This window comes from Alligator sinensis, unplaced genomic scaffold (genome assembly GCF_000455745.1).
Source record: "Alligator sinensis unplaced genomic scaffold, ASM45574v1 scaffold2025_1, whole genome shotgun sequence".
Classification (NCBI taxonomy): domain Eukaryota; kingdom Metazoa; phylum Chordata; order Crocodylia; family Alligatoridae; genus Alligator; species Alligator sinensis.
The window spans coordinates 22,413-29,432 of record NW_005843882.1 but is presented as its reverse complement, the minus strand read 5'-3'; the positions used below and the strand labels follow the sequence as shown (position 1 = coordinate 29,432).

The window sequence follows — 7,020 nt, the reverse complement described above, 5'->3', positions numbered from 1 at the left end:
TAAAAGAGGGCGCTGTGTTGTGTCACCATCCGTTGCCTCCACCGTTGTGCTGGGTCTAACCTGAAGGTCGGACTCAGCTGCAGAAGGGCAGGTGGGCAGGGCATGGCTGGGCGAGTAACTGAGGTTACTGCCTCCTCCTGTGACTCTGCTTCCTGCCAGGTGAAGCAGGGCTTCAGCCACAGGGCTTGCAGGATCTGGATGGCTCCCCGGTGGGGGCAGCCCTGCTTCTCTCCCCATGAAAGGAAACCTTGCCTTTCCCTGTGCTTAGGAGGAAAGGGCCCAGATGCCAATAGAAGAGAATGAGGGCCTAGAGCTATAGTTGCTCATTGGCCATCAGGAAGAGGGCATCCATGACATGCTCTTGAATGAGATCAAAGAGGACCTTTGTCATGCCAGGACATGGGGGCACTGCCTAGGACTTGGATAGGTCTGCAAAACCTGGGGTCACGCTGGGCCAGGAAGTCAGGGGGTCAGTCCAGGAGCGAAGTCCAGGGTTGAGCTGAGTCAAGAACCAGGAGATCGGACTAAGGCAAAGCTAAGGAGTGAGCTAGAGGGAGCATCCAAGCAGTCTTGGGTAGGTTGCCCTGTTGCCCAGACACTTTCTTGTTCTGGGTCAGGGGTTTATTTGAAGGAAGGGGACGGGCAGCTGACCCCAGTTACCGCTCTGGTAGTGGGGAGTGGACAGAGGGTTTGGCCCTGCCAGAGACTTCAGGATGGCTTTGACCAGCCTGAGCGGGTAGTGAGAGGGCGGCAGGTCAAGATGCGCAGCCGTGGTCTTAGGCCAAGGCCCTCGTTTTGAAGTTGCAGCCTGACAGCCTCGTCCACGATGAAAGTCTCAGAGCACCTGCGGGAAAGCGAGCGGGCGAGCCATCATGTAGTGCTGTGTGCGGAGCAGCAGCAGCTTCGCCTGCCCTGTGCCTGGCGGTCTCTTTCCCCAGCACTGTCTCTGCTCTGCCTTGGCTGCTGTGTGCATTCGCAAAGGCCTGCCGTGCGCCCACATGGCTGCTGGGGCGGGGCTGGGAGAATAAGCCCTGGGGCTCAAGGCGAGGTAGCTAGGGGCTCTTAACACTCTTGCCTGCTTGCCTGCTATTGGGTGCTGAATGAAGGTACACCTGTGTGCAGCTATCAGTGAGCCTGCGTGGAGCTCTGCTGTTGCAGCTGGATTACTTCCCAGCACTTGCGCAGACTCTTCCAGCAGTACAGGGGGAGAAGCACACAGGGCACGTTTGATCTTCAATATAGGGCCATGAACTGTGGGGCCTACATGGCTTTCAGATCCTGCCATTTGACAATCCAGTTACACAGAAGTGTTTTATTAAGCATGATCTCGGAACAGATAGTTGCGATGCCTTGTTAAACGGTTTGTTCAGGTAATGCAGCATTCAAAATGCATGGGGACTAAACATTTTTTACTTTTCATCACAGGTCTGGTCAGAAATCACAGACAAGCAAGAAAAAAAACGATTCTTCTGCTAGTGTAGGCAAGGTAAGCGTCTGTTTTCCAGGCTACTTCCCTCCATTACTGCTAATTAAGAGCGGAGCACGGGTGCCTGTTCTAGCCTGGGAGATTAAATTTGACTTGCTTTTTTCCCCTTTTTTCAATTTAAAAAAGTTGAGCTGTAAAGACAATCCAGAAAATAGAGTTTTTTCAATAAAAGAAAATGCTGACCACTTCTTTCTGAGCCAGTCTTGTTGCTCTCAGTATTTTTAGAGGGGGTGAAATTAGGCAGGGGAGAAATACTTCAAGAGGTTTGAATGTGTTTGGCATACCAGTGAAAAGCAGTTTTGATGTGGGTGAAATGACAGTCCATTCAGTAGACTAACTCTGAATCCATACTGATTGAACTGAGGTCATGATTGGACCCCTTTGTCTAAAAATGCTACGCGCAGTAATACTCACTAAAAAAACAAAAAAAAGGTTAGAACCAGTTCTGACCAGAGAAAGAAACGGTTAATTTTTCTGGAAATTCAGAATTTTTGTTGCACATTAGGATGAAGCAAGACTTTCCAAGTTTTCTATGAATCGCCTCAGAGAGGGATGCTCCGACAGTCATGGCAGGAACATGCCATATAGCGGCCTCAAGTCCAAGTTCCTGGTTATGGCCATGGGGCGTTCTGTGGTCTTTCTGTCATTGGTTAGAAATTATTGATCGAGAGAGGCATTGCTAAGAAACTTGATGTGATGAAAGTTGTCATAGATTGTGAGAAAATTAGGCAGGGCAGGATGTGATTTGAAATGTAAATAGCAAGGGCCATAGAAAACAGTTAAAAAGGGACTTTGTTACTATGTCAAGAGGAAGAAAAGATCAAATAAACGATCAGACCTGTATGGATTGCAGGAGGCAATCTAGTTACAAACGATGCAGAGAAAGCCAAAGTATTCAGTGCCTTTCTTCCTGTAGTCTTCCCGAGTCAAGCCAGCCTGCCAGGTGATGAGCACAGCTGGCAGCAGAGAGAGAGGAGACAAAAGGCCTAGAACATGGATGCTCAGCCCCTGCCCCGTGGGTCAGATCTGGCCTGCAGCAGAGTCATCCAGCCCACAATATTCCCCACAGGTGTGGAAATTTGGAGGTGGGGGAGCGGTGCCATATTTGGAGTTTTGGAGCCGGGCTTGCAGGGAAACAGAAACTAAGAAGAGAGAGGGGGAAGAGGAGGGGAAGGGCTGCTCTCATATTGACATCTGGAGCTGGGCGGTGTCTGCGATCTGTCCCTGAGGTCCCTTTCCGTCCCAGTGCTCTGGGGGAGGGACGGCAGCCTGCTGTCATCCCATGCACAGATCCAGGGGCCCGCACCCCGCCCAAGGAGTCTGGCACGGCCCCGCTGCCCTCCCGTGGGGTGTGGGCCTCTGGATGACAGCAGGCTGCTGGCGCCAGCAAGTGATAGGAGTTTTTCTTTGAACAGTTTGAGGTGCTGTTTCACAGAACCCCTGCACCTATCTCCTTGAAACTGTGGCGGACCAGTAGGGGGCGCTCCTGCGTTGAGCCGCCCACCTCTCTGCGCCCGACCAGCTTCCAGGCTCTGAATGCCTCCCTTGGGGTGCCTCCCGTCCGGCCGACCCCTTCCCTGGAGCACACCCGCTAGCCTGGGGTTCCTGCTGCCACCAGCCAAGGCTCTGGACTCACTTCTGGCTCTGTGCACCTTGGAGAACACAGGCCTGATCATCCAATGGGTCCTAGACCCAATACAGGCACTTGGGGCACTTCCCCAAGTCAGGGGCTTATTAGGAAAGTCTCTCTTAGTCCGCAGACCTAAGGGGCCTCCTTGGCATAATTTGGACCCACCCCTCAATAAGTCTCCCACACCGGTCACAAAGGAGAACTTTATTGATTGCAGGGGGTAGGGCGAAAACAGGGTAAAAGTAGAGCAGTATTGGACGAATATCACAGGAATCCCATAAAGCAAACCAGTATGGCTGAGGTAGCCGTTTAAACACGCATCTGAGTTACTGAAGCTAAATATCTCGCCTGATCTCGAGTACCTTACTCACATGCATCGTCCAGCGGTGGTTGGAGTTTCCTCTGGAGGCAGGGCACTCTTGGAGCATGTGGTGATGAGGAGAGAGCCAGGTTCAGATTCACCTGGATGACTGCATGGCTAAAGGCTGTCTTCTTCCTGGCCCGGGCCCTTAAATAACCTCTCTGACCTCAGCAGCCCGGTCCAATCGAAGCTGCCAATACTGGCCACCAGCTGACCAATCTCCCAAGCATCCCTGGCTACCTGGGCCCGCACGCAGGGCCGGGCTTTTGCCCACTGCCAAGGTGACCAGAGCATCCGCCTCCCAGGCCCCAGGCTTTTGCCATGCAGACAAGGTGGGAGATCCCCGCTGTGAGGGATTCACCCCCAGCCTCTCAGGCTGGCTGCGACAGGTCTCTGGAGAGGGGCACCGACGGTGGCATTTCTGCCACAGAAACCTGGCTGGCTTCATGCCCTGGGAAGGGGCTACCATCTCTGCAAGTTTCTTCAAAATCAGGCCAGAAATGACAAAGTTATAGGCACTTTAGTAATTCCCCATTATAGCCTACGTCCGAATCACCAAAACAGCGTCGAAACTCCCAAACAGATTCGGCTGAATCAAAACAGAACAGTAATCCGAAACACCCAGACGAATCCCTGTCCCTCCGAAATGGCTGAATCTGAAACCGAATCGAGACAGCTGCTTCGCACAGCCCTAGTGAGGAACTGAGTACCAGGGAGCTCAACTGCTGAGCCTGGTCCCCGTTTCAGTGGTGGCCTGAGGGTTGTTGGAGCCCTGGGCAAGAGAGTCATTTGGGGCGATTAGAAGCTTATTATTGATGACCTATCAGCAAGTTGGACATTTTTTATTTCAATTTCATGTTGCCCTATCATGAAACTGCAATGAAAGTATCTTAATACAACACTGATGATACAGATAGTCAGGGTAATTCATTTTTATTGGAACTGCAGTGGAGAATATTACATAATACATTTAAGTAATACAACACTCTGAACACACGTGTTAACAACCCTATTTTATTGAGAGACATATTATACATATAGAATGGCAGATTTTTTCAACAAAATAAATTTAGAGTCAATGGTCAATCCGTTGCTCCGACACCTATTTCGATAATCAGTATTCATAAGTTGAAGAAAGAACAACGTTTTTAATAAGTTACGGAAAGTTTTTTTACCAGTGAGCTACATTCTAGGTTTGTTTTAGGTTCAAAATTTTGGGGACCCCGAAAGTGTGGGACCCTGGGTGGTCGTCCAGTTTACCCTCCCCTAAGGCTGCTACTGCTCATCCTGCTCCCCGTGGGTCACATGCAGAGATACTTTTGCTGGAGCCGGGCAGAAGCATAGGCAGCAAAACTGCTGTTACCGCGTTTCTTGTCTATAATGCACCTGTAGCCTGTTCTAGCAGTTCCAGCGATGGACAAGTGCCATTTTGTCATGGAAAATGAAATAGGCTGCTGCTCTCCAGATTAATGCTAGGGAGGTGCCCAAGTCTCCAGTCCTTTAACCATACTCCGACTCACACCAGCTGCAATGAGTCCTGTTCCAAACCATGGCTGGAGGAGGAGGTGGCCACCTTTTGAACAGCTTTGTAGTGGTCGGAGCACGCTCTTGGGAAGGGGGAGCCCTCGGTTCTGGGCCCTCGTCTCCTGGAAGACCATTCAAAGCATCCGAAAGGGTATGAGCCATGGGAACTGATCTTATTCTACTATCTTTTTAGGGCAGTCGAAAGTAATCAGGAGCAATTACATCTTTGTGCACCAAAAAGGTCAGAAGAGCATTTTGCCAACTGCTGAGGTAGCGTTTCATAATTTCCAGCTCCGTGGGAGTCATCAAAAGACTTCTTATATCCTCAACCCTATCAGCGTCTGTCTATTTTTGTTCACAGGTTAAAATCTTGATTTTGCTTAAATAAATGTGTTTTCTCCTTGTTTCTGTGTTTCTTCTATTCCCCAAAGTACCTCTTCAGCACCTTCCATAAAGCAAGCAGCCAACCACCAAACTTAAGACATGTCTCTGGCCTTGAAACAAAGGGTCGGCTCAGGACGACCAGGGCAATGAATTCCCCAAATGAAGGTGAGAGAAAGAAAGAGAAAGTCTCACCTGACTCAAAACAGAGTAGTCGATTTGTTCGCAGCCCGAATGGGAAAGTCAAAAAGCATTTTAAATAATCTATATCTACTGAAAACTTCAAGAGAAAATTAGGGATATGGACTGTAACTTCTACATTATGAATGAGTTGGGATGAGTGTGAGGGTCTCGGATCCTAGATTTGTGTGTAAAAACCACCTCTCTGGGAAGCCTGTTGCAGTGCTTCACCCCCGTCCTAGTGACAAAGTTCTTCCTCATATCTAACCTCAACTTCCCTTGCTGCAGCGTGAGCCCATTGCTCCTTGTCCTGAGAACAGCCTAGCTCTATCCTCCTCGCAAGGGAAGCCTGTTGCAGTGCTTCACCCCCGTCCTAGTGACAAAGTTCTTCCTCATATCTAACCTCAACTTCCCTTGCTGCAGCGTGAGCCCATTGCTCCTTGTCCTGAGAACAGCCTAGCTCTATCCTCCTCGCAACCCCTGCAGGGAGTTGAAGGCTGCTATTCAATCCTCCCCACACAGTTTTCTCTTCTCCAGACTCAATTAGCCCAGTGCCCTCAGCCTCTTCTCACAAGCCATGTGCCTCGCCCCCAACCATCTTTGTTGCCCTTGGCTGGACTCTTCTTGCCCTTCCCTCCCTAGGGCTGCAAATTCTCACTGGCATTTGGAGCCTTGGATTCAAGTTATATTTCGACCAGTTTTACTTAATTATTGCTTTTCTTCGGTAGCTTCAGTACATCAGACGCATCTGATATGAGAGCTCCTTTTTGGGAGGAAAATGTGTTGCATACACTGGAGAAGATGATAACAGTTGTGGCTACAGTAGGTTAGTTTCCACTAAGGATCTTGGCTGGTAATACTAGAGGTGCACCAACATATCAGTTGCGTGTCGGATCAGCACTGATAAAAGGAAAATTAATTCTATTAGCTCTTGGCTTGTTCTGCCCGGTGTAGCTGAGAATTTTCATCGCTAAACATATATGCCTTCTAGCCGTGCCCCGAGACACCGCGTCTATGTGCTCCCCACCACTGCGCCCACCCCGAGGAGAGGCATGGAGGTGGCAAGTTAAAAATGTCCCTGCACTTAAAAATGGTGGCATCAGCACTTGAACTCAAGTTCATTCAACGACCTTTATGTCAAGCACCCCCACTTCAATTATTAAGCACCAGGACACTGATCCCCTGGACAAACCACCCGCGGCTCTGTCCTGCTCCCTGCACTGGCCCCGGGTCCCATTCATCACCCGGGCTGGGCAGAGACCCCAGCCTCTGCCCCTGCTCTTGCTCCACTCCCTCTCTCACTGTGGGGACCTCAGTCTGCACCCCCATGCCTCTTCTCTTCCCCATGCCCCTTCCCCTCCACAGGCTTCCCTGCAGGGAGCTGCTCCCAACGCTGCCCACCTGTGCTCCTGTAAATCGGTTATTGGATTGGTAGCAGCCGATATTGCTGGGGGAATA

The 7,020-nt window shown here is 50.4% G+C and overlaps 1 long non-coding RNA gene across 1 annotated transcript in view; it reads left to right on the top strand.

The window, feature by feature from the left end:
- Window positions 1-5,326, top strand: part of LOC102381702 — a 5,908-nt gene extending 582 nt beyond the window's left edge. Inside the window, exons 2-3 of the long non-coding RNA XR_325589.3 lie at window positions 1,426-1,486; window positions 5,195-5,326. This is a non-coding gene — a long non-coding RNA (uncharacterized LOC102381702). The remainder of the gene's footprint in view (window positions 1-1,425; window positions 1,487-5,194) is intronic.
- The last annotated feature ends 1,694 nt before the right edge of the window (window positions 5,327-7,020 follow it).